At 35.3% G+C, this 26,881-nt stretch overlaps 1 long non-coding RNA gene across 1 annotated transcript in view; it reads right to left on the reverse strand.

The window, feature by feature from the left end:
• Positions 1 to 1,356: 1,356 nt before the first annotated feature.
• The window catches only part of LOC136039148 (uncharacterized), a 66,151-nt gene continuing 40,626 nt past the window's right edge, over positions 1,357 to 26,881 (reverse strand). Inside the window, exon 2 of the long non-coding RNA XR_010620380.1 lies at positions 1,357 to 1,551. This is a non-coding gene — a long non-coding RNA (uncharacterized LOC136039148). The remainder of the gene's footprint in view (positions 1,552 to 26,881) is intronic.

Below are 26,881 nucleotides of genomic sequence, written 5' to 3' on the forward strand. Positions count from 1 at the left end.
GCCTTCTGGCAAAAATACAAAATTCCACATTTTTGTAGATAGGAGCTTGAAACTTCTACAGTAGGGTTCTCTGATACGCTGAATCTGATGGTGTAATTTTCGTTAAGATTCTATGACTTTTAGGGGGTGTTTCCCCCTATTTTCTGAAAAAAATGCAAATTTTCTCAGGCTCGTAGCTTTTGATGCGTAAGACTAAACTTGATGAAACTTTTATATTTAAAATCAGCATTAAAATGCGATTCTTTTGATGTAGCTATTGGTATCAAAATTCCATTTTTTAGAGTTTTGGTTTCTATTGAGCCGGGTCGCTCCTTACTACAGTTCGTTACCACGAACTGTTTGAAAAGATGGTAGAGCAATGTCTGTGGGAACCAAATGGAGCCACAGTAGAAACATGCCTTATCAAGCACTACCAATAGAGAGGCACGCTCAACAAAATCAGGGGAAAATTTCTTCGGGGGGAAATCACTTAATTTCTTTTTATAGGAATTATGGTGTGAAATGATGTTTTCTATGTGAACCTATTTCTAAAATAGTGACAATATTTGTTTGATTTTAATAAAAAGGCAAAGATTGTGCTTCTTGACTATCCATCTGGGGCATGCGCAGCTATTGGTGCATGCGCAGTTGATGGGGAGGAGGAGCATGTACAGCTGTTGGCCTCGGGCGGCTTGGTGCTGCCGTGAGTTGTTAGTAGTAGCAGCAATAGTAATGGCAATAAGAATACCTAGAAAACTTTATACTAAGAAAAAATTAATCGTAATGTTTCTAAAGCTTTAAGATTCAGCAAAATAATCTGGCTGCTTCACCAATCAAAATCTTGACTCTCCCCACTTCAATGTTGAATTTTTCACCAGATGTTGTTGAATTTGAATTTTGACAATGTTGAATTTTGACAATGTTGAATTTTGACAGACGTTTCTGTCAACCAAGAGCAGAATGATTTTTTTTTGTCAATGGCTGACATTTATGTCAACGGATTAATGTCAAAATAAATCCTAATAGAGAACATAGATACTATGTTATGTCCGCTGGACTTATACGTCAAACAAGGCTCTCATGTTTTCATAAAATTCAAATGTTAAAAAAAAGGAAAACATATATATATGTATATATATATATATATAAATATATATATATATATATATATATATATAGATAAACATCAGATTTAGCAACTAATATATTCAATAAAAGTAACTAGTGTACGATAAATACAATTGATCATGTCAGCATGCAGGGGAGGGGGGCTAAGACGATACCCCGTTATTTTTTAGGACCATCTCATCACTAGAAAAAAGATATATGAAAATTCCGCAACAAAAACACATTTTTTGGGTGTTTTTTTTTATGAAAAAAAAAACTTTTTCATCCAATACGTTGAACCGAGAGAAAAGGAACTTACCACTCAAGTTAAAGAAATAAGTTTCAGTATCCATCATCACTTCCTACTCAGTTGTTGAGCATGAACAAATTGAAGGGGACAAAAGTGACACCTTGAGAGCTTTCTCTACGCTATCTCCAACAGTCATACATCTTGATTTTTAGAACCTAGAAAACATCACTATTTCAGATTTTTAATAACACATACTTACAAACTTATTTTTTTCGTCTTTTGACCCCCCTTATTTAATGCCTGGACTTCTGTGCACTAATGTAAACTAATAATGTAAACAGACAATATCAACAGGAACAATATTATTTAAACAATTAAATTATGATACACCACAAAAAAAAACAACAGATATAAGCAACAGGTCATTTAGAAATTACTGTTCTAGAATTACTAGAATTACTCTTTATTTTCTATTTTTTTTTTCTAGAATTACTGTTTTAGAAATTACAGGTCATTTACTCGCAGTCTTTTTTCCTTTTTTTCTAGGCTAATATTGGTCCTTACAAACTTCGAGCAGTAAAAGGAGTCTCATTTCTGATAAGGTATGGTCTTTCCCCCTCATTCAACGACTGGACTTCTGTGCACTAATAAGTTACTTAAAGTTGTTCAGCACCATCTGGCAGTTGCCCTGTCTGTTCGATACTCTCTGTTTGCTTGGTGGGTTTGTAGTCAGTTGATCTTTAAGTTATGTTGACCACTCGGCAAATGCGTTGAATTTTTTGTTCTGTTTCTCCCAGGACTTGTCAACTCAACTCGGACTTGTCAACTATTTATTACAATAAATAACCGGGTCAAACTCAAAACGTGCAGAAATTAACGTGAGAAGGGCTAAAAACCCATTTGTGGAAAAAGTTGCTCATTTTGTGGAAAAAGTTTCTATCATTGATTGCTCATAAAGATCTTGGATTGAGTGAGAATATACACAAAAGGGTAGAGTAGCCAGGGTACAAGAGACTTTTTCGTAGTAAAAAAAAGGATTGGAAAAAATAGGAAGATGAGTCGGAGAACTCTGATCATAGAATATTGGAAACCACGGTATTGAAAGCGATCAAGTGTTGCTCTGATACATGGAAACTTGGAAAGGCTGAAGATTGGTTAATTGTTTCCTGGAGCAATTGTCAAAAGGATTTTTTAGGTATTAGCTTGGCAGACCATATATAATGAAAAGAGAAATCACCAATGCAACAGCACAAAAACATAAAAAAAAATAAAGAATAATAAAACAATAAAACAAGTTATTTTTATTATGTTATTTATATGTTTTATTTATTTGATTATTTAATGGTAATTTGTACAAACAAATCGTTGGAATTATAGTATTATTTATATGTTTTATTTATTGTATTATTTGATGGTAATCTGTACAAGCAAATCGCTTGTAAACAATCGCTATTAACAATTTTGTTAAAAAAAAAAATTGCATATGTGCCATCTCACCAATAATTAACAATATCAGGTTAAAAACCTGGACCAGGGTAAAGGTCTGTCGAGGAGAAAACTAAAAAAAAAAATTCATGGTAATTTCTGCTCGTTTTGAGTTTGACCCGGTTATTTATGTTTTATTATATAAATTTTAAAAAAATACCATAAAGTCAAGTCTTAAAATGTGACATATTTGTCTTCGAAATATATATGTAAGCTATCTGTTGATTTTATTTGTTTATTATTAACTTTTTTTCTTATTCAATGAGAATTTAAGAGGAAAAAAACTATTTAATTCAAATAAAGCAATGACAACCAACTAAAAACAAAACAACCACAAAACATGTGGGGTTGACGTTCTCGGATTTATTTTTTTAGTAATTAATGTTTTGCTGTTGTTTTTGTTTTTTTTAGTTTGTTAGCTTGTTGATTTTTTAGTTTGTTGTTTGTTTGTTTTTGTTTTTTTTAGTTCATTACCCGTTTTTACTCATAAATTTTCGTAAATGGCAAAGCAGAGTATTCTAAGAAACGATCTTTCCTTTATCAAAATATTTCAATTGTAGTCCTTTATTGAGACAATTTCAATTACATCAACCATCAGAGAAAAGCCGTTTGTTTTTGTGCAAGAGAAGCATCCAATTTTTCCAAATGACGCGAAATTTTTCTTTTTTTTAATTTTTGTCTTCCTGGGAGGAGTGCTATGATTTCCCCATGCCATTTCCTGTCAGCAGTTCAGTGTAAGCACTATAACTGGTTCATTTAGCGAACTGGTGACATTTAGCGAAAACAAGTTGTTAATAGGCCAATTTTCACCAAAACGAAATTCTTTTTAGGATCCAGAAATATAAGTCAGCACCAATTTTAAAAGTTACAACTGTAAAAAATTAAAAGCACGGATGTGTTTTTTTTTAGTCACAACAGAGCGCTCCTGTTGTTGGATAAGAGCCTTTTTCACGCATGGTTCTTGAAGACGATTCTTGAAATTAGTAACTGACTGTACTTCTGCACCTGCGTTTAATCATGAAAAACCTCATTTGACCAAAGAGTCAATTTTTATTCCAATTTACGCCAGTTGGAGAGCACATAAAAAAAAGGCTCGTTTTTTTATAAAATATATCCCAAGTACATTTTCACAACGTAAATCTTATTTCTTCTTTTGCACGCATTATATCAACACCGTTCATGTGACGTCATATTTATTGGAAATCTTTTCCAAATTATAAAAGCATCAATGCAGTTTAGACAACATGACGTCATGTTCTCTGTAAACATCATAACACTTGGCCGACATGACGTCATTTTCTTAATATAAGAAAAACTGAACAAACAATGTCTCTCATTTGCATAAAGTATCTCTTACTTAAAACATGTTCATTTTTAAAACCATTGTAATTGGGATTCCAGTCTCAGTTGCTGGAATATCAGCTTGTTGGGCTATTAAAAAATATATGGAACACAAAACAGCTGACTGTTCAATAGAAGTCGCAGAAGTACAGAGCTCTGAACCCAACAAGGAAAGTGAACCGAATCCAAATGTTGTCGAAATAGAAAAGAACAAAGACCATAGTTACACACGTAAAGAAGAACCCGAAGAGGAAAAATGCTGGAAAAATCTGGGTCCTGTTTGCAAGAGTGCAGCCTCTATTTGCAAGACCGAGAAATCTTTTTTGAAGACAGCAGCCTCCTGTAGTATAACTGTTAACGAAAGCAAATGTGATGAAGACCAGGTCAAACTTCAAATAAACCCCTTTACACATAGTATAAATTTTTCTATTTATGACAAAATGAAGATGACTATTTCGTCCATCGTCCTTCTTCCTCTGAGAGTGATTGGTGTTGCCACTTGCCTAGTTACATCTTATTCGATTGCTTCTATAGGACTTTTGGGCATATCCGAAGAAGAATTAAAATCAAAGCCTATGCAAGGATGGAGGCGAACGCTGCGAGCCATTGTATCTAAAATAATGGTTGGGCTCTTTTATTGTTCTGGTTTCAGAGTAAGAGTAAAAGGGAGACAAGCGACGGCAAGAGAAGCACCCATTCTGGCACTGGCACCACATTCGTCGGTCTATGATTCGCTGTTAGTTTTCTTCCTAGGGTCACCTTCCATTGTTGCCAAGGAAGAAGTGAAGAAATTGCCGTTTTTTGGAAAATTGGTCAATTTTACTCAGCCAATATATGTGGATAGAGAAGATCCCAATTCTCGATCAAAAACGATTGAAGAGATGGTGCGTCGAGCAACATCTGAGGATCCCTGGCAACAGACTTTGATATTTCCTGAGGGAACTTGTTCAAACGGGAAATCTCTGATCACTTTCAAGCCTGGTGCATTTTATCCTGGAGTTGCTGTACAACCTGTGTGCATCAGGTATCCCAATAGGCTCGACACTGTAACTTGGACTTGGGATGGACCTGAAGCTTGGAAGACTGTATTGTACACTATGACCCAGTTTGTTACTTATGCTGAAATCGAATTTTTACCTCCATATGTCCCGTCAGATGAAGAGAAAAGAGAACCGAAAATGTTTGCCTTTAATGTGCGCTCTAAAATGGCAAAATGCCTTGAAATACCCATTGTCGAATATTCCTTTGAAGATTGTCAACTTATGATGAAAGCAGCCAAATTGGAATTGCCAAGTGAATCGGGCTTGATAGGAGTGGCCAACTTAAGATCCAAATATGGATTTGATAGAAAAGACCTGGAGACAGACCTAGAAAGCTTCGCAAAGATTGCAGATAAAAAGGAAGGGGTTATTGGACTTCGAGATTTGGCTTCTTACTTGAAAATATGTGGCAATAACCCTTGCCTTATGCAAATATTTAAAGCCTATGATCAGGATTATAAAGGTTTTATAACCTTTAAGGAGTTCATCGTCGGCAGAAGGTCTGCTTCACTTCCTTGCCATCAAAGAACAAATTTTGGAAGCTGCCTTTCAGCTTCCGGAGCGTGTAAAGAAAGGCTATGTACATTTACTGACAAAAAGATTGCTGGTTTCTCTACATAGCTTATCAAGACCATGGAAATCAGAAGTTCCTACCCTCTGTTTTGTAAGGATTCTTCAAAAATAAACTTCTTGCAATCTGCAGTGCCCGCATGCCACATGTAGCAGTATCTTTCTTGAGCATTGCAGTTATAGATACTGGGATTGTAACAGATCAGTTTTGACTTATAATTCTGCCGAGCCACGTTTAGCAGTGCCTGCATGCATAATTTAATTTTGTAGGTGTTTTTAAATTGCTTTTGATCTCTGGTGTTATTTTTGTAATTGACAAGAATATTAAGACAAAATAAAGTGAATTTAAATTTGAATATCCTTCGCGAGTATTGCAGTTATAGGTACTGAGATTGTAACAGTTAAGTTTTGACTTATAATTCTAACGAGCCTCGTTTAGCAGCCAGATGTAGCAGTATCCTTCACGAGTATTGCAGTTATAGGTACTGAGATTGTAACAGTTAAGTTTCAACTTATAATTCTGACGAGCCTCGTTTAGTAAAAAACTTTAGCGTAAAGAGCAGGGCGTTTAGGAGGGCTCTCAAACAATCAAAATGTTTTAATTTTGGCTCTCGCACACGAATAATTAAAACGAGATTTGCATATTAATTTTTTTTGTGGCTAAATTGCTTTCTCATAGTTTCAACCGGACGATTTTGAGAAAAAGGGGGGTGGGGTAAGAGGCCAATTTGCCGTCCCATTTCCGGTTACTTATAAAGGCAACTAGAACCTTTTTTTTACGAACGTTTTTATTAGTTCAAGTTCAAGTTCTATTTATTACTACATAATTTCAATATAAAAAACCAATTTGGCAGAGAGAGGGCTCGAGGCCAAATGGCAAACAATTAAATAAACTGTATGCTATAACTACATCAACATAAAATAATATCATAAATTAATCATAATCCATCCAGGTTCCAGATTCAAACCACCAGACTGAGTTGGGATTAACCGCCACAAACCACACATTTATTATTTATTTACTTATTTTTTTTTTTTCCATTTTTTTTTTTTTTTTTTTTTTTTTTTTTTTTTTTTTTTTACTTTAAACATTTTCTATGAGCATTGATTTTATTTTGTTTTTCAGCGTATTAGTAGAAAGTTCAAGTTTGATTACATTATGATAACTTTGCCATACCCTCAATATTGTGTTTCTCAATGAAAATCTTGGATCTTTCTGAAATTATCAAGGGTTGCCGGGCTTTACAAGGATTACGCGTGTTATGGTCGTGATCGGAATTAGTTCCAGAAAATAGATCGGGTTCATAAAAATATTCAGGTAGAGAATTTGAATGAAAATGAAATTAATGAAAGAATTTGAATGAATGAAAGTAATAAATATACATAATTTACGAATTAACTTACGTAACAAACTTCTATATTCGTATATTTTTATTAAGTATATAAGAGGGTTCGTCCCCTCGTCAATATCTCGTTCTTTACACTAAAGCTGAAATTTTATCCCAATTCTTTAAGAAGACTGAAAACGTCTGTACTCTTCCCAATAACCATTTCTATATGTAGACAATGGTCAAAGTTTGTGACTTGCAGCCTCTCCCCCGGGGACTGTGGGGGACTAATCATCACCAAAGATATAGTTTTTAGGTTTTTCGACTATTCGGAACAAAATGGTTATCTCAAAATTTTTATCCGGTGACTTTGGGGAAAAAATGAGCGTGGGAGGGGGCCTAGGTGCCCTCCAATTTTTTTGGTCACTTAAAAAGGGCACTAGAACTTTTGATTTCTGTTAGAATGAGCCCTTTCACGACATTTTAGGACCACTGGGTCGATACGATCACCCATGGGAAAAAGACAAAAAAAATAAAAATAAACACAAACCAGTGATCGGTGTTTTGGCAAAAAATACAAAATTCCACATTTTTATAGATAGGCGCTTGAAACACCTACAGTAGGGTTCTCTGATGCGCTGAATGTAATGGTGTTATTTTCGTTAATATACTATGACGTTTAAGGGGTATTTCTCCTTATTTTTCTAACTAAGCGAAAATTTCTCAGACTCGTAACTTTTGATGGATAAAACTAAATTTGATGAAATTTATATAGTTAAAATCAGCATAAAAATCCAATTCTTTTCATTTATCTATTAGTATCACAATCCCGTTTTTTGACTTTTGGTTACTATTCAGCCGGATCGCTCCTTACTACAGTTCGTTACCACGAAATGTTTGATACTGATATTTATTCCTTAAAGTTTTAATAATTTTATATTTATCAAAGTAAAAAAGTGAAAATATTTGAAATGTATTACTGAAAATGTATATTTTCAGTAAAGGACAAATTATGTTCTAGTCTCGAGAAGGCAATTTCTTAGTTCTGAGACGCAACTGAGGTTCAAAGAAATGCGGGATTTCCAGCAAAATAAAATAGAAATCGCGATGGTCGCAATCAAATTTCCTAATTTCCAAGGTTTACAAAACTTTCACGAAAAATTTTTCGTCAAGGATTCATATCATACAAATACAAAGTCGAAACAACAGGGAAAATCTGTTCAAGACAGTGGAAATCAATTCTGAGAATATTTCGGCCCTATGTCCAAGGGCCGTCTTCAGCACACTACGAGAACGAGAGGATAAAATATGTATATATAAATAAACTTACATTAAAATGTGAGAATTGAAAGGAATGATGTTTTTTTAAAAACTTTTTTTAAAAACAGCCCTAGCATCCTTACTTCAACCAAGTTCAACCAGAGGAAATATGTTAAGAAAACAGTTCTTACTTCATAATGTGCAGAATAACCCTAGTTAACATATTTTGCAGTGATTTATCTTCACTATTTTCCTTGTATTTCCAGTTTTTCTGTTGCATTTTTAAATATTTGTGTCTATTCTCTAAGTCTTGAAAATCGCTTACAAACAAACACCCAAGTGCCATCTAAATAATCTGATCTAACCTAACTTAACTATTTTATCAGTATTTGGCTATTAATACGTTGTTGTACTGATGGTGTTTAACTACGAATAGAGATTATTTGAAAATGGAAAATGCAATCTAATACATATTTATTGTTCGGAATTTTCTTAAAGATTGTACAACAGTGAAAGAAGTAAAGAGAAAGGTTTTCCCCCTGTAAAATATGTTGACTAGGATGTAAAATATGTTGACTAGGATTGTTGAATAAGATTCCTTATGTACTGAATAACAATACAACTACACCCTCATCTTGTCTATATGCCCCAACACCAAATATATTTCTACAACAACTTCTATCCCCATTACAGTAAACAAACTGTATTTCCTTAAAATCGTTGAGCATTACTCCAATTATGCTTAGGATATGCTAAATGATATCTAGAATTTGACTTTCAAAGTGGGGTTTTTCAACCCATTACCACAATCAAATGACTCGTTGCAAACAATCACTATGAGGCCACACATGACTGTATCTAGAGGGGCGAAAATGGTGGAAAGCAAGTGTAAAGCTAGGTTTTAAGAATATGATAAACTTAACCAAACTCCTATGGTCAAATCAGGGCCGTATACAGGGGGAGGGAGTTGTACCTGGTATTTAATCCCCCAACCCCCAATAATCAGAGGCTTAATGCCGGTCAGGATTTAAAAAAAGAGCTCTGAGTCACGATGTCCTTCTAAATATCAAAATTCATTAAGATCCGATCACCCACTCGTAAGTTATAAATATCTCATTTTTTTGATTTTTCCTCTCCCTTCAGCCCCCCAGATGATCGAATCTGGGAAAACGACTTTATCAAGTCAATTCGTGAAGGTCCCTGACATGCCTACCAATTTTCATCGTCCTAGCACGTCCAGAAGCACCGAACTTGCCAAATCACTGAACGCCTCCCCCCAACTCCCCCAAAGAGAGCGAATCCAGTACGGTTGCGTCAGTCACATATCAAGGACATTTGCTTATTCTATCCACCAAGCTTCATCCCGATTCCTCCACTTCAAGTGTTTTCCAAGATTTCCCCCTCCAACTCCCCCAATGTCACAAGATCTGGTCGGAATTTAAAATTAGAGCTTTAAAGCACAAGATCCTTCTAAATATCAAATTTCATTAAGATCTGGTCACCCTTTCGTAAGTTACAAATACCTCATTTTTCGAAATTACCCCCCCCCCCAACTCCACCAAAGAAAGCAGATCCGGTCCTGTTATGTCAGTCACGTATCTTAGACAGGTTTTTATTCTTCCCATCCAGTTTCATCCTGACTTCTCCGCTTTAAGTATTTTATAAGATTTCCGGTCTCCTTCCCAACTGCCCCCCCCCCCAATGACGCTGGATCCGGTTGAGATTTAAAATAAGAGATACAAGTTACGAGGTCCTTCTAAATATGAAGTTTCATGAAGAGCCGATCACTCCTTCGTAAGTTAAAAATACGTCATTTTTTTTAATTTTTCAGAATTACCCCCCCCCCCCCCCAATAGAGCGGATCCGTTCCAATTATGTAAATCACGTATCTAAGCATTCTGCTTATTTTTTTTCCACCAAGTTTCATCCCGATCCCTCCAATCTAAGGGTTTTCCACGACTTTAGGTTCCCCCCAAACTCCCCCAAATGTCACCAGATCCGGTCGGGATTTAAAATAAGAGCTTTGAGACACGATATCCTTCTAAACATCAAATTTCATTAAGATCCGATCACCTGTTCGTAAGTTAAAAATACCTCATTTTTTCTAATTTTTCAGAATTAACCCCCCCCCCCCAACTACCCCAAAGAGAACGGATCCGTTCCGGTTATGTCAATCATGTATCTAGGACTTGTGCTTATTTTTCCCACCAAGTTTCATCCCGATCCCTCCACTCTAGGCGTTTTCCAAGATTTTAGGTTTCCCCCTCCCAACTCCCCCCCAGTGTCACTATATCCGGTCGGGATTTAAAATAACAGCTCTGAGACACGATATCCTTCCAAACATCAAATTTCATTAAGATCTTATCAACCGTTCGTAAGTTAAAAATACTTCATTTTTTCTATTTTTTCCGAATTAACGGGCCGCCCACTCCCCCCGGATGGTCAAATCGAGAAAACGAGTATTTCTAATTTAATCTGGTCCGGTCCCTGATACGCCTGCCAAATTCCAATTCGTCCTAGATTACCTGGAAGTGCCTAAAGTAGTAAAACTGGGACCGACAGACAGACCAACAGATTGACAGAACTTGCGATTGTTATATGTCACTTGGTTAATACCAAGTGCCATAAAAAACAACCAAAATACATATAAAAGATTTTTTGGCATTTTTGTGTTTTTTCAACAAGAACTTTTCTGATTAATTAAATAAAAAAAAACAAGTTTTTTAAAATGAAAGTAAGGAGCAACATTAAAACTTAAAACGAACAGAAATTACTCCGTACATGAAAGGGGCTTTTCCTCCTCAATGCCCCGCTCTTTGCGCTGAAGTTTGACTCTTTCTCTTAACTCTATTTTTAAAACACTAAGAAACTTTAGCGTAAAGAGTGGGGCGTTGAGGAGGAAAAGCCTCTTTCATGTACGGAGTAATTTCTGTTCGTTTTAAGGTTTAATGTTGCTCCTTACTTTCATTTGAAAAAACTTGTTTTTTTTATTTAATTTTGGACGTTTTTGAATTAATGCATGTTTTAATCTTGGCTCTCCACACATAAATAATTAAAACAAGATTTGCAAGTTAATTAATTGCAATTAATCGGAATATTTTGAGAAAAAAGGAGCTAGGGAGGAAGCCTAGTTGCCTTCCAAGTTTTGGTTACTTAAAAAAGCAACTAGAACTTTTAATTTTTTGCAAACGTTGTCATTGGTAAAAAAATAGACGTAACTTACGTAACGAACTTCTATATTCGTATGTTTTTATTGCGTATATGAGGGGGTTCAACCCTCGTCGATACCTCGCTCCTTACACTAAAGCTTAGATTTTGTCCCAATTCCTTAAGAATGACCTCTGAATCACAAGGGCCGTAGAATAAATAGTTGAAATTACTAGAAATACTTTAGCGTAAAGAGTGAGGTATAACGAGGAGGTAAACCCCTCATATGCATAATAATTTTAGTTCATTTTAAAATTTAATGCTGCTCCTTACTTTCAGTAGAAAAAACTTTTCATATTTATTTTTTCATTCTTTTTCAATAGAAAATCCTGTGCCCCCTTCATTGAAATTCTCTTCCCCCATGAGAAGTTTCTCCTTGGAAATATCCTCCCTAGTAACCCCCCCTCGAATCTCAATCCTCCCCAAATCCCCCCAATCAAATCAAATCCCCCCCTCCGCCGGGGACTGCAGGGAAGTAAGTCATCCCTAAAGACATAGTTATTACGTTTTTCGACTATGATGAATAAAATGGCTATCTCAGAATTTTGATCTGCTGACTTTTGGGAAAAATGAGCGTGGGAGGGGGCCTAGGTGCCCTCCAATTTTTTTTGTCACTTAAAAAGGGCACTAGAACTTTTGATTTCCGTTAGAATGAGCCCTTTCGCGACATTCTAGGACTACTCAGTCGATACGATCACCCCTGGGGAAAAAAACAACAAAAAAACAAAAAAACACGCATCCGTGATCTGTCTTCTGGCAAAAAATGCGAAATTCCACATTTTTGTAGATAGGAGCTTGAAACTTCTACAATGGGGTTTTCTGATACGCTGAATCTGATGGTGTGATTTTCTTTAAGATTGTATGACTTTTAGGGGGTGTTTCCCCCTATTTTCTAAAATGAGGCAAATTTTCTCAGGCTTGTAACTTTTGATGGGTATAACTGATCTTGATGAAACTTATATATTTAAAATCAGCATTAAAATGCGATTCTTTTGTTGTAACTATTGGTATCAAATTCCATTTTTTAGAGTTTCGGTTACTATTGAGCCGGGTCGCTCCTTACCGTTTGTTACCACGAACTGTTTGAAAGGGCGTTTAACTCACACACTAAAAGATTCACAAACAAATCTAGTGAAAGAACACGGATTCGAACAGAAAAAACTAATTTTGCATTCCAAATAAACAAAAAAATGTTTATATATTATTTGCAACAAAAAATGTATATTGGTGTAACCATTGTATATTTTACAATGGTAGTCAATGAGAATTTAAGAGAAAAAAAAACTACTTAATTCAAATAAAGCAATGACAACCAACTATTATTTGCAACAAAAAATGTATATTGGTGTAACCATTGTATATTTTACAATGGTAGTCAATGAGAATTTGTGAGAAAAAAAAAACTATTTAATTCAAATAAAGCAATGACAACCAACTAAAAACAAAAACAACCACAAAACATGTGGAGTTGACGTTCTCGGATTTATTTTTTTAGTAATTAATGTTTTGCTGTTGTTTTTTTTTTTAATTTGTTAGCTTGTTGATTTTTTAGTTTGTTGTTTGTTTGTTTTTGTTTTTTTAGTTCATTACCCGTTTTTACTCATAAATGTTCGTAAATGGCAAAGCAGAGTATTCTAAGAAACGATCTTTCCTTTATCGAAATATTTCAATTGTAGTCCTTTATTGAGACAATTTCAATTAAATCAACCATCAGAGAAAAGCCGTTTGTTTTTGTGCAAGAGAAGCATCCAATTTTTCCAAATAACGCGAAATTTTTCTTTTTTTTAATTTTTTGTCTTCCTGGGAGGAGTGGTATGATTTTCCCCGTGCCATTTCCTGTCAGCAGTTCAGCGTAAGCACTATAACTGGTTCATTTAGCGAACTGGTGACATTTAGCGAAAACAAGTTGTTAATAGGCCAATTATCAACAAAACGAAATTCTTTTTAGGATCCAGAAATATAAGTCAGCACCAATTTCAAAAGTTACAACTGTAAAAAATTAAAAGCATAAATGTGTTTTTTTTTTTTTTTTTTTTTTAGTCACAACAGAGCGCTCCTGTTGTTGGATAAGAGCCTTTTTCACGCATGGTTCTTGAAGACGATTCTTGGAAATTAGTGACTGACTGTACTTCTGCACCTGCATTTAATCATGAAAAAGCTCATTTGACCAATGAGTCAATTTTTATTCCAATTTACGCCAGTTGGAGAGCACATAAAAAAAGGCTCGTTTTTTATAAAATATATCCCAAGTACATTTTCACAACGTAAATCTTATTTCTTCTTTTGCACGCATTATATCAACACCGTTCATGTGACGTCATATTTACTGGGAATCTTTTCCAAATTATAAAAGCATCAATGCAGTTTAGCCAACATGACGTCATGTTCTCTGTAAACATCATAACACTTGGCCACCATGACGTCATTTTCTTAATATAAGAAAAACTGAGCAAACAATGTCAATCATTTGCACAAAGTATCTCTTACTTAAAACATGTTCATTTTTAAAACCATTGTAATTGGGATTCCAGTCTCAGTTGCTGGAATATCAGCTTGTTGGGCTATTAAAAAATATATGGAACACAAAACAGCTGAATGTTCAATAGAAGTCGCAGAAGTACAGAGCTCTGAACCCAACAAGGAAAGTGAACCGAATCCAACTGTTGTCAAAATAGAAAAGAACAAAGACCATAGTTACACACGTAAAGAAGAACCCGAAGAGGAAAAATGCTGGAAAAATCTGGGTCCTGTTTGCAAGAGTGCAGCCTCTATTTGCAAGACCGAGAAATCTTTTTTGAAGACTGCAGCCTCCTGTAGTATAACTGTTAACGAAAGCAAATGTGATGTAGACCAGGTCAAACTTCAAATAAACCCCTTTAAACATAGCATAAATTTTTCTATTTATGACAAAATGAAGATGACTATTTCATCCATCATCCTTCTTCCTCTGAGAGTGATTGGTGTTGCCACTTGCCTAGTTACATCTTATTCGATTGCTTCTATAGGACTTTTGGGCATATCCGAAGAAGAATTAAAATCAAAGCCTATGCAAGGATGGAGGCGAACGCTGCGAGCCATTGTATCTAAAATAATGGTTGGGCTCTTTTATTGTTCTGGTTTCAGATTAAGAGTAAAAGGGAGACAAGTGACGGCAAGAGAAGCACCCATTCTGGCACTGGCACCACATTCGTCGGTCTATGATTCGCTGTTAGTTTTCTTCCTAGGGTCACCTTCCATTGTTGCCAAGGAAGAAGTGAAGAAATTGCCGTTTTTTGGAAAATTGGTCAATTTTACTCAGCCAATATATGTGGATAGAGAAGATCCCAATTCTCGATCAAAAACGATTGAAGCGATGGTGCGTCGAGCAACATCTGAGGATCCCTGGCAACAGACTTTGATATTTCCTGAGGGAACTTGTTCAAACGGGAAATCTCTAATCACTTTCAAGCCTGGTGCATTTTATCCTGGAGTTGCTGTGCAACCTGTGTGCATCAGGTATCCCAATAGGCTCGACACTGTAACTTGGACTTGGGATGGACCTGAAGCTTGGAAGACTGTATTGTACACTATGACCCAGTTTGTTACTTATGCTGAAATCGAATTTTTACCTCCATATGTCCCGTCAGATGAAGAGAAAAGAGAACCGAAAATGTTTGCCTCTAATGTACGCTCTGAAATGGCCAAATGCCTTGAAGTACCCATTGTCGAATATTCCTTTGAAGATTGTCAACTTATGATGAAAGCAACCAAATTGGAATTGCCAAGTGAATTGGGCTTGATAGGAGTGGCCAACTTAAGATCCAAATATGGATTTGATAGAAAAGACCTGGAGACAGACCTAGAAAGCTTCGCAAAGATTGCAGATAAAAAGGAAGGGGTTATTGGACTTCGAGATTTGGCTTCTTACTTGAAAATATGTGGCAATAACCCTTGCCTTATGCAAATATTTAAAGCCTATGATCAGGATTATAAAGGTTTTATAACCTTTAAGGAGTTCATCGTCGGCAGAAGGTCTGCTTCACTTCCTTGCCATCAAAGAACAAATTTTGGAAGCTGCCTTTCAGCTTCCGGAGCGTGTAAAGAAAGGCTATGTACATTTACTGACAAAAAGATTGCTGGTTTCTCTACATAGCTTATCAAGACCATGGAAATCAGAAGTTCCTACCCTCTGTTTTGTAAGGATTCTTCAAAAATAAACTTCTTGCAATCTGCAGTGGCCGCATGCCACATGTAGCAGTATCTTTCTTGAGCATTGCAGTTATAGATACTGGGATTGTAACAGATCAGTTTTGACTTATAATTCTGCCGAGCCACGTTTAGCAGTGCCTGCATGCATAATTTAATTTTGTAGGTGTTTTTAAATTGCTTTTGATCTCTGCTGTTATTTTTGTAATTGACAAGAATATTAAGACAAAATAAAGTAAATTTAAATTTGAATATCCTTCGCGAGTATTGCGGTTGTAGATACTGAGATTGTAACAGTTAAGTTTTGACTCATAATTCTAACGAGCCTCGTTTAGCAGCCAGATGTAGCAGTATCCTTCACGAGTATTGCAGTTATAGGTACTGAGATTGTAACAGTTAAGTTTCAACTTATAATTCTGACGAGCCTCGTTTAGTAAAAAACTTTAGCGTAAAGAGCAGGGCGTTTAGGAGGGCTCTCAAACAATCAAAATGTTTTAATTTTGGCTCTCGCACACGAATAATTAAAACGAGATTTGCATATTAATTTTTTTTTGTGGCTAAATTGCTTTCTCATAGTTTCAACCGGACGATTTTGAGAAAAAGGGGGGTGGGGTAAGAGGCCAATTTGCCGTCCCATTTCCGGTTACTTATAAAGGCAACTAGAACCTTTTTTTTTACGAACGTTTTTATTAGTAATAAATATACATAATTTACGAATTAACTTACGTAACAAACTTCTATATTCGTATATTTTTATTACGTATATAAGAGGGTTCGTCCCCTCGTCAATATCTCGTTCTTTACACTAAAGCTGAAATTTTATCCCAATTCTTTAAGAATGACAACAGCATCACAAAGGTCGTATAATAAATAGTTGAAATTACCAAAAATACTTTAGCGTAAAGAGCGAAGTATTTAGGAGGAGATCAACCTCCTAAAATGCGTAATAATTTCCATTCCTTTTAAGTTTTAATCCTACTCCTTACATCCAGTTGAAAAAACTTTTTCATATTTATTTTTCATTGTTTTTTTTTAAGAATGCTAGAAAATCCTGCGCCCCCTTCATGAAATTTCTCTTCCCCCATGATAAATTCTCCATGGAAAGATCATCCCACGTAACCCCCCCCCTCCCCCAGCCAGAAAAAAAACTGAAAACGTCTGTACTCTTCCCAATAACCATTTCTATATGTAGACAATGGTCAAAGTTTGTGACTTGCAGCCTCTCCCCCGGGGACTGTGGGGGACTAATCATCACCAAAGATATAGTTTTTAGGTTTTTCGACTATTCGGAACAAAATGGTTATCTCAAAATTTTGATCCGGTGACTTTGGGGAAACAATGAGCGTGGAAGGTGGCCTAGGTGCCCTCCAATTTTTTTGGTCACTTAAAAAGGGCACTAGAACTTTTGATTTCTGTTAGAATGAGCCCTTTCACGACATTTTAGGACCACTGGGTCGATACGATCACCCATGGGAAAAAGACAAAAAAAATAAAAATAAACACAAACCAGTGATCGGTGTTATGGCAAAAAATACAAAATTCCACATTTTTATAGATAGGCGCTTGAAACACCTACAGTAGGGTTCTCTGATGCGCTGAATGTAATGGTGTTATTTTCGTTAATATACTATGACGTTTAAGGGGTATTTCTCCTTATTTTTCTAACTAAGCGAAAATTTCTCAGACTCGTAACTTTTGATGGATAAAACTAAATTTGATGAAATTTATATAGTTAAAATCAGCATAAAAATCCAATTCTTTTCATTTATCTATTAGTATCACAATCCCGTTTTTTGACTTTTGGTTACTATTCAGCCGGATCGCTCCTTACTACAGTTCGTTACCACGAAAGGTTTGATACTGATATTTATTCCTTAAAGTTTTAATAATTTTATATTTATTAAAGTAAAAAAGTGAAAATATTTAAAATGTATTACTGAAAATGTATATTTTCAGTAAAGGACAAATTATGTTCTAGTCTCGAGAAGGCAATTTCTTAGTTCTGAGACGCAACTGAGGTTCAAAGAAATGCGGGATTTCCAGCAAAATAAAATAAAAATCGCGATCGTCGCAATTAAATTTCCTAATTTCCAAGGTTTACAAAACTTTCACGAAAAATTTTTCGTCAAGGATTCATATCATACAAATACAAAGTCGAAACAACAGGGAAAATCTGTTCAAGACAGTGGAAATCAATTCTGAGAATATTTCGGCCCTATGTCCAAGGGCCGTCTTCAGCACACTACGAGAACGAGAGAATAAAATATGTATATATAAATAAACTTACATTAAAATGTGAGAATTGAAAGGAATGATGTTTTTTTAAAAACTTTTTTTTAAAAACAGCCCTAGCATCCTTACTTCAACCAAGTTCAACCAGAGGAAATATGTTAAGAAAACAGTTCTTACTTCATAATGTGCAGAATAACCCTAGTTAACATATTTTGCAGTGATTTATCTTCACTATTTTCCTTGTATTTCCAGTTTTTCTGTTGCATTTTTAAATATTTGTGTCTATTCTCTAAGTCTTGAAAATCGCTTACAAACAAACACCCAAGTGCCATCTAAATAATCTGATCTAACCTAACTTAACTATTTTATCAGTATTTGGCTATTAATACGTTGTTGTACTGATGGTGTTTAACTACGAATAGAGATTATTTGAAAATGGAAAATGCAATCTAATACATATTTATTGTTCGGAATTTTGTTAAAGATTGTACAACAGTGAAAGAAGTAAAGAGAAAGGTTTTCCCCCTGTAAAATATGTTGACTAGGATGTAAAATATGTTGACTAGGATTGTTGAATAGGATTCCTTATGTACTGGAATAACCATACAACTACACCCTCATCTTGTCTATATGCCCCAACACCAAATATATTTCTACAACAACTTCTATCCCCATTACAGTAAACAAACTGTATTTCCTTAAAATCGTTGAGCATTACTCCAATTATGCTTAGGATATGCTAAATGATATCTAGAATTTGACTTTCAAAGTGGGGTTTTTCAACCCATTACCACAATCAAATGACTCGTTGCAAACAATCACTATGAGTGATTGTCTAAATACATGACTGTATCTAGAGGGGCGAAAATGGTGGAAAGCAAGTGTAAAGCTAGGTTTTAAGAATATGATAAACTTAACCAAACTCCTATGGTCAAATCAGGGCCGTATACAGGGGCAGGGAGTTGTACCTGGTATTTAATCCCCCACCCCCCAATAATCAGAGGCTTAATGCCGGTCAGGATTTAAAAAAAGAGCTCTGAGTCACGATGTCCTTCTAAATATCAAAATTCATTAAGATCCGATCACCCACTCGTAAGTTATAAATATCTCATTTTTTTTAATTTTTCCTCTCCCTTTAGCCCCCCAGATGATCGAATCTGGGAAAACGACTTTATCAAGTCAATTCGTGAAGGTCCCTGACATGCCTACCAATTTTCATCGTCCTAGCACGTCCAGAAGCACCGAACTTGCCAAATCACTGAACGCCTCCCCCCAACTCCCCCAAAGAGAGCGAATCCAGTACGGTTGCGTCAGTCACATATCAAGGACATTTGCTTATTCTATCCACCAAGCTTCATCCCGATTCCTCCACTCCAAGTGTTTTCCAAGATTTCCCCCTCCAACTCCCCCAATGTCACAGGATCTGGTCGGAATTTAAAATTAGAGCTTTAAAGCACTTAGACAGGTTTTTATTCTTCCCATCCAGTTTCATCCTGACTTCTCCGCTTTAAGTATTTTATAAGATTTCCGGTCTCCTTCCCAACTGCCCCCCCCCCCCCAATGACGCTGGATCCGGTTGAGATTTAAAATAAGAGATACAAGTTACGAGGTCCTTCTAAATATGAAGTTTCATGAAGAGCCGATCACTCCTTCGTAAGTCAAAAATACGTCATTTTTTTAATTTTTCAGAATTACCCCCCCCCCCCAATAGAGCGGATCCGTTCCAATTATGTAAATCACGTATCTAAGCATTCTGCTTATTTTTTTCCACCAAGTTTCATCCCGATCCCTCCAATCTAAGGGTTTTCCACTCCCCCAAATGTCACCAGATCCGGTCGGGATTTAAAATAAAAGCTTTGAGACACGCTATCCTTCTAAATATCAAATTTCATTAAGATCCGATCACCTATTCGTAAGTTAAAAATACCTCATTTTTTCTAATTTTTCAGAATTAACCCCCCCCCCCCCAACTACCCCAAAGAGAACGGATCCGTTCCGGTTATGTCAATCATGTATCTAGGACTTGTGCTTATTTTTCCCACCAAGTTTCATCCAGATCCCTCCACTCTGGGCGTTTTCCAAGATTTTAGGTTTCCCCCTCCCAACTCCCCCCCCCCCCATTGTCACTAGATCCGGTCGGGATTTAAAATAACAGCTCTGAGACACGATATCCTTCCAAACATCAAATTTCATTAAGATCTTATCAACCGTTCGTAAGTTAAAAATACTTCATTTTTTCTATTTTTTCCGAATTAACGGGCCGCCCACTCCCCCCAGATGGTCAAATCGAGAAAACAAGTATTTCTAATTTAATCTGGTCCGGTCCCTGATATGCCTGCCAAATTTCAATTCGTCCTAGATTACCTGGAAGTGCCTAAAGTAGCAAAACCGGGTCTGACAGACTGACCAACAGATTGACAGAATTTGCGATTGTTATATGTCACTTGGTTAATACCAAGTGCCATAAAAAACAACCAAAATACATATAAAAGATTTTTTGGCATTTTTGTGTTTTTTTCAACAAGAACTTTCTGATTAATTAAATAAAAAAAACAAGTTTTTTAAAATGAAAGTAAGGAGCAACATTAAAACTTAAAACGAACAGAAATTGCTCCGTACATGAAAGGGGCTTTTCCTCCTCAATGCCCCGCTCTTTGCGCTATAGTTTGACTCTTTCTCTTAACTCTATTTTTAAAACAGTAAGAAACTTTAGCGTAAAGAGTGGGGCGTTGAGGAGGAAAAGCCCCTTTCATGTACGGAGTAAATTCTGTTCGTTTTAAGGTTTAATATTGCTCCTTACTTTCATTTTAAAAAACTTGTTTTTTTATTTAATTTCTGGACATTTTTGAATTAATGCATGTTTTGATCTTGGCTCTACACACATAAATAATTAAAACAAAATTTGCAAATTAATTAATTGCAATTAATCGGAATATTTTGAGAAAAAAGGAGCGAGGGAGGAGGCCTAGTTGCCTTCCAAGTTTTGGTTACTTAAAAAAGCAACTAGAACTTTTAATTTTTTGCAAACGTTGTCATTGGTAAAAAAAATAGACGTAACTTACGAATTAACTTACGTAACGAACTTCTATATTCGTATGTTTTTATTGCGTATATGAGGGGGTTCAACCCTCGTCGATACCTCGCTCTTTACACTAAAGCTTAGATTTTGTCCCAATTCCTTAAGAATGACCTCTGAATCACAAGGGCCGTAGAATAAATAGTTGAAATTACTAAAAATACTTTAGCGTAAAGAGTGAGGTATAACGAGGAGGTAAACCGCCCATATGCGTAATAATTTTAGCTCGTTTTAAGTTTTAATGCTGCTCCTTACTTTCAGTAGAAAAAACTTTTCATATTTATTTTTTCATTGTTTTTTCAATAGAAAATCCTGTGCCCCCTTCATTGAAATTCTCTTCCCCCATGAGAAGTTTCTCCTTGGAAATATCTTCCCTAGTAACCCCCCCCCCTCAAATCTCCCCCTAAACCAAAAAAACCCTCAAAACGTCTTTACACTTCCTAGTAACCATTACTATATGTAAACACAGGTCAAAGTTTGTAACTTGCAGCCCCTCCCCCGGGGACTGCAGGGAAGTAAGTCATCCCTAAAGACATAGTTATTACGTTTTTCGACTATGATGAATAAAATGGCTATCTCAGAATTTTGATCTGCTGACTTTTGTGAAAAAATGAGCGTGGGAGGGGGCCTAGGTGGTTTTCGCCCCTCTAGATACAGTCATGTGTGGCCTCATTGTGATTGTTTGCAACGAGTCATTTGATTGTGGTAATGGGTTGAAAAACCCCACTTTGAAAGTCAAATTCTAGATATCATTTAGCATATCCTAAGCATAATTGGAGTAATGCTCAACGATTTTAAGGAAATACAGTTTGTTTACTGTAATGGGGATAGAAGTTGTTGTAGAAATATATTTGGTGTTGGGGCATATAGACAAGATGAGGGTGTAGTTGTATTGTTATTCAGTACATAAGGAATCTTATTCAACAATCCTAGTCAACATATTTTACATCCTAGTCAACATATTTTACAGGGGGAAAACCTTTCTCTTTACTTCTTTCACTGTTGTACAATCTTTAACAAAATTCCGAACAATAAATATGTATTAGATTGCATTTTCCATTTTCAAATAATCTCTATTCGTAGTTAAACACCATCAGTACAACAACGTATTAATAGCCAAATACTGATAAAATAGTTAAGTTAGATCAGATTATTTAGATGGCACTTGGGTGTTTGTTTGTAAGCGATTTTCAAGACTTAGAGAATAGACACAAATATTTAAAAATGCAACAGAAAAACTGGAAATACAAGGAAAATAGTGAAGATAAATCACTGCAAAATATGTTAACTAGGGTTATTCTGCACATTATGAAGTAAGAACTGTTTTCTTAACATATTAATGCACCTGCATATTTGCAAATAATAGTTGGTTGTCATTGCTTTATTTGAATTAAGTAGTTTTTTTTTCTCTTAAATTCTCATTGACTACCATTGTAAAATATACAATGGTTACACCAATATACATTTTTTGTTGCAAATAATATATAAACATTTTTTTGTTTATTTGGAATGCAAAATTAGTTTTTTCTGTTCGAATCCATGTTCTTTCACTAGATTTGTTTGTGAATCTTTTAGTGTGTGAGTTAAATGCCCTTTCAAACAGTTCGTGGTAACAAACGGTAAGGAGCGACCCGGCTCAATAGTAACCGAAACTCTAAAAAATGGAATTTTGATACCAATAGTTACAACAAAAGAATCGCATTTTAATGCTGATTTTAAATATATAAGTTTCATCAAGATCAGTTATACCCATCAAAAGTTACAAGCCTGAGAAAATTTGCCTCATTTTAGAAAATAGGGGGAAACACCCCCTAAAAGTCATACAATCTTAAAGAAAATCACACCATCAGATTCAGCGTATCAGAAAACCCTATTGTAGAAGTTTCAAGCTCCTATCTACAAAAATGTGGAATTTCGCATTTTTTGCCAGAAGACAGATCACGGATGCGTGTTTTTTTGTTTTTTTTTTTGTTGTTGTTGCAGCAAAACATTAATTACTAAAAAAATAAATCCGAGAACGTCAACTCCACATGTTTTGTGGTTGTTTTGTTTTTAGTTGGTTTTCATTGCTTTATTTGAATTAAATAGTTTTTTTTTCTTAAATTCTCATTGACTACCATTGTAAAATATACAATGGTTACACCAATATACATTTTTTGTTGCAAATAATATATAAACATTTTTTTGTTTATTTGGAATGCAAAATTAGTTTTTTCTGTTCGAATCCATGTTCTTTCACTAGATTTGTTTGTGAATCTTTTAGTGTGTGAGTTAAATGCCCTTTCAAACAGTTCGTGGTAACAAACGGTAAGGAGCGAGCCGGCTCAATAGTAACCGAAACTCTAAAAAATGGAATTTTGATACCAATAGTTACAACAAAAGAATCGCATTTTAATGCTAATTTTAAATATATAAGTTTCATCAAGATCAGTTATACCCATCAAAAGTTACAAGCCTGAGAAAATTTGCCTCATTTTAGAAAATAGGGGAAAACACCCACTAAAAGTCATACAATCTTTAAAAAATCACACCATCAGATTCAGCGTATCAGACAACCCTAATGTAGAAGTTTCAAGCTATCTACAAAAACGTGGAATTTGCATAACAAACTTCTATATTCGTATATTTTTATTACGTATATAAGAGGGTTCGTCCCCTCGTCAATATCTCGTTCTTTACACTAAAGCTGAAATTTTATCCCAATTCTTTAAGAATCACAACAGCATCACAAAGGTCGTATAATAAATAGTTGAAATTACCAAAAATACTTTAGCGTAAAGAGCGAAGTATTTAGGAGGAGATCAACCTCCTAAAATGCGTAATAATTTCCATTCCTTTTAAGTTTTAATCCTACTCCTTACATCCAGTTGAAAAAACTTTTTCATATTTATTTTTCATTGTTTTTTTTAAGAATGCTAGAAAATCCTGCGCCCCCTTCATGAAATTTCTCTTCCCCCATGATAAATTCTCCATGGAAAGATCATCCCACGTAACCCCCCCCCCCTCCCCCAGCCAGAAAAAAAAATGTAAACGTCTGTACTCTTCCCAATAACCATTTCTATATGTAGAAAATGGTCAAAGTTTGTGACTTGCAGCCTCTCCCCCAGGGACTGTGGGGGACTAATCATCACCAAAGATATAGTTGTTAGGTTTTTCGACTATTCGGAACAAAATGGTTATCTCAAAATTTTGATCCGGTGACTTTGGGGAAACAATGAGCGTGGAAGGTGGCCTAGGTGCCTTCCGATTTTTTTGGTCACTTAAAAAGGGCACTAGAACTTTTAATTTCTGTTAGAATGAGCCCTTTTACGACATTTTAGGACCACTGGGTCGATACGATCACCCATGGGAAAAAGAAAAAAAAAATAAACACGCACCAGTGATTGGTGTTTTGGCAAAAAATACAAAATTCCACATTTTTATAGATAGGCGCTTGAAACACCTACAGTAGGGTTCTCTGATGCGCTGAATGTAATGGTGTTATTTTCGTTAATATACTATGACGTTTAAGGGGTATTTCTCCTTATTTTTCAAACTAAGCGAAAATTTCTCAGACTCGTAACTTTTGATGGATAAGACTAAATTTGATGAAATTTATATAGTTAAAATCAGCATAAAAATCCAATTCTTTTCATTTATCTATTAGTATCACAATCCCGTTTTTTGAGTTTTGGTTACTATTCAGCCGGATCGCTCCTTACTACAGTTCGTTACCACGAAATGTTTGATACTGATATTTATTCCTTAAAGTTTTAATAATTTTATATTTATTAAAGTAAAAAAGTGAAAATATTTAAAATGTATTACTGAAAATGTATATTTTCAGTAAAGGACAAATTATGTTCTAGTCTCGAGAAGGCAATTTCTTAGTTCTGAGACGCAACTGAGGTTCAAAGAAATGCGGGATTTCCAGCAAAATAAAATAAAAATCGCGATGGTCGCAATCAAATTTCCTAATTTCCAAGGTTTATAAAACTTTCACGAAAAATTTTTCGTCAAGGATTCAAATCATACAAATACAAAGTCGAAACAACAGGGAAAATCTGTTCAAGACAGTGGAAATCAATTCTGAGAATATTTCATTTTTTTCTACCAAGTTTCATCCCGATCCCTCCAATCTAAGGGTTTTCCACGACTTTAGGTTCCCCCCAAACTCCCCCAAATGTCACCAGATCCGGTCGGGATTTAAAATAAGAGCTTTGAGACACGATATCCTTCTAAATATTAAATTTCATTAAGATCCGATCACCTATTCGTAAGTTAAAAATACCTCATTTTTTCTAATTTTCAGAATTAACCCCCCCCCCCCCCCAACTCCCCCAAAGATAACGGATCTGTTCCGGTTATGTGAATCATGTATCTAGGACTTGTGCTTATTTTTCCCACCAAGTTTCATCCCGATCCCTCCACTCTAAGCGTTTTCCAAGATTTTAGGTTTCCCCCTCCCAACTCCCCCCAATGTCACTAGATCCGGTCGGGATTTAAAATAACAGCTCTGAGACACGATATCCTTCCAAACATCAAATTTCATTAAGATCTTATCAACCGTTCGTAAGTTAAAAATACTTCATTTTTTCTATTTTTTTCCGAATTAACGGGCCGCCCACTCCCCCCGGATGGTCAAATCGAGAAAACGAGTATTTCTAATTTAATCTGGTCCGGTCCCTGATACGCCTGCCAAATTTCAATTCGTCCTAGATTACCTGGAAGTGCTTAAAGTAGTAAAACTGGGACCGACAGACAGACCAACAGATTGACAGAACTTGCGATTGTTATATGTCACTTGGTTAATACCAAGTGCCATAAAAAACAACCAAAATACATATAAAAGATTTTTTGGCATTTTTGTGTTTTTTCAACAAGAACTTTTCTGATTAATTAAATTTAAAAAAAACAAGTTTTTTAAAATGAAAGTAAGGAGCAACATTAAAACTTAAAACGAACAGAAATTACTCCGTACATGAAAGGGGCTTTTCCTCCTCAATGCCCCGCTCTTTGCGCTAAAGTTTGACTCTTTCTCTTAACTCTATTTTTAAAACACTAAGAAACTTTAGCGTAAAGAGTGGGGCGTTGAGGAGGAAAAGCCCCTTTCATGTACGGAGTAATTTCTGTTCGTTTTAAGGTTTAATGTTGCTCCTTACTTTCATTTAAAAAAACTTGTTTTTTTTATTTAATTTATGGACGTTTTTGAATTAATGCATGTTTTAATCTTGGCTCTCCACACATAAATAATTAAAACAAGATTTGCAAGTTAATTAATTGCAATTAATCGGAATATTTTGAGAAAAAAGGAGCTAGGGAGGAAGCCTAGTTGCCTTCCACGTTTTGGCTACTTAAAAAAGCAACTAGAACTTTTAATTTTTTGCAAACATTGTCATTGGTAAAAAAAAAGACGTAACTTACGAATTAACTTGCTTAACGAACTTCTATATTCTTATGCTTTTATTGCGTATATGAGGGGGTTCAACCCTCGTCGATACCTCGCTCTTTACATTAAAGCTTAAATTTTGTCCCAATTCCTTAAGAATGACCTCTGAATCACAAGGGCCGTAGAATAAATAGTTGAAATTACTAAAAATACTTTAGCGTAAAGAGTGAGGTATAACGAGGAGGTAAACCCCTCATATGCGTAATAATTTTAGTTCGTTTTAAAATTTAATGCTGCTCCTTACTTTCAGTAGAAAAAACTTTTCATATTTATTTTTTCATTGTTTTTTCAATAGAAAATCCTGTGCCCCCTTCATTGAAATTCTCTTCCCCCATGAGAAGTTTCTCCTTGGAAATATCCTCCCTAGTAACCCCCCCTCAAATCTCAATCCTC

The sequence above is a fragment of the Artemia franciscana genome, chromosome 19, assembly GCF_032884065.1.
Source record: "Artemia franciscana chromosome 19, ASM3288406v1, whole genome shotgun sequence".
Classification (NCBI taxonomy): domain Eukaryota; kingdom Metazoa; phylum Arthropoda; class Branchiopoda; order Anostraca; family Artemiidae; genus Artemia; species Artemia franciscana.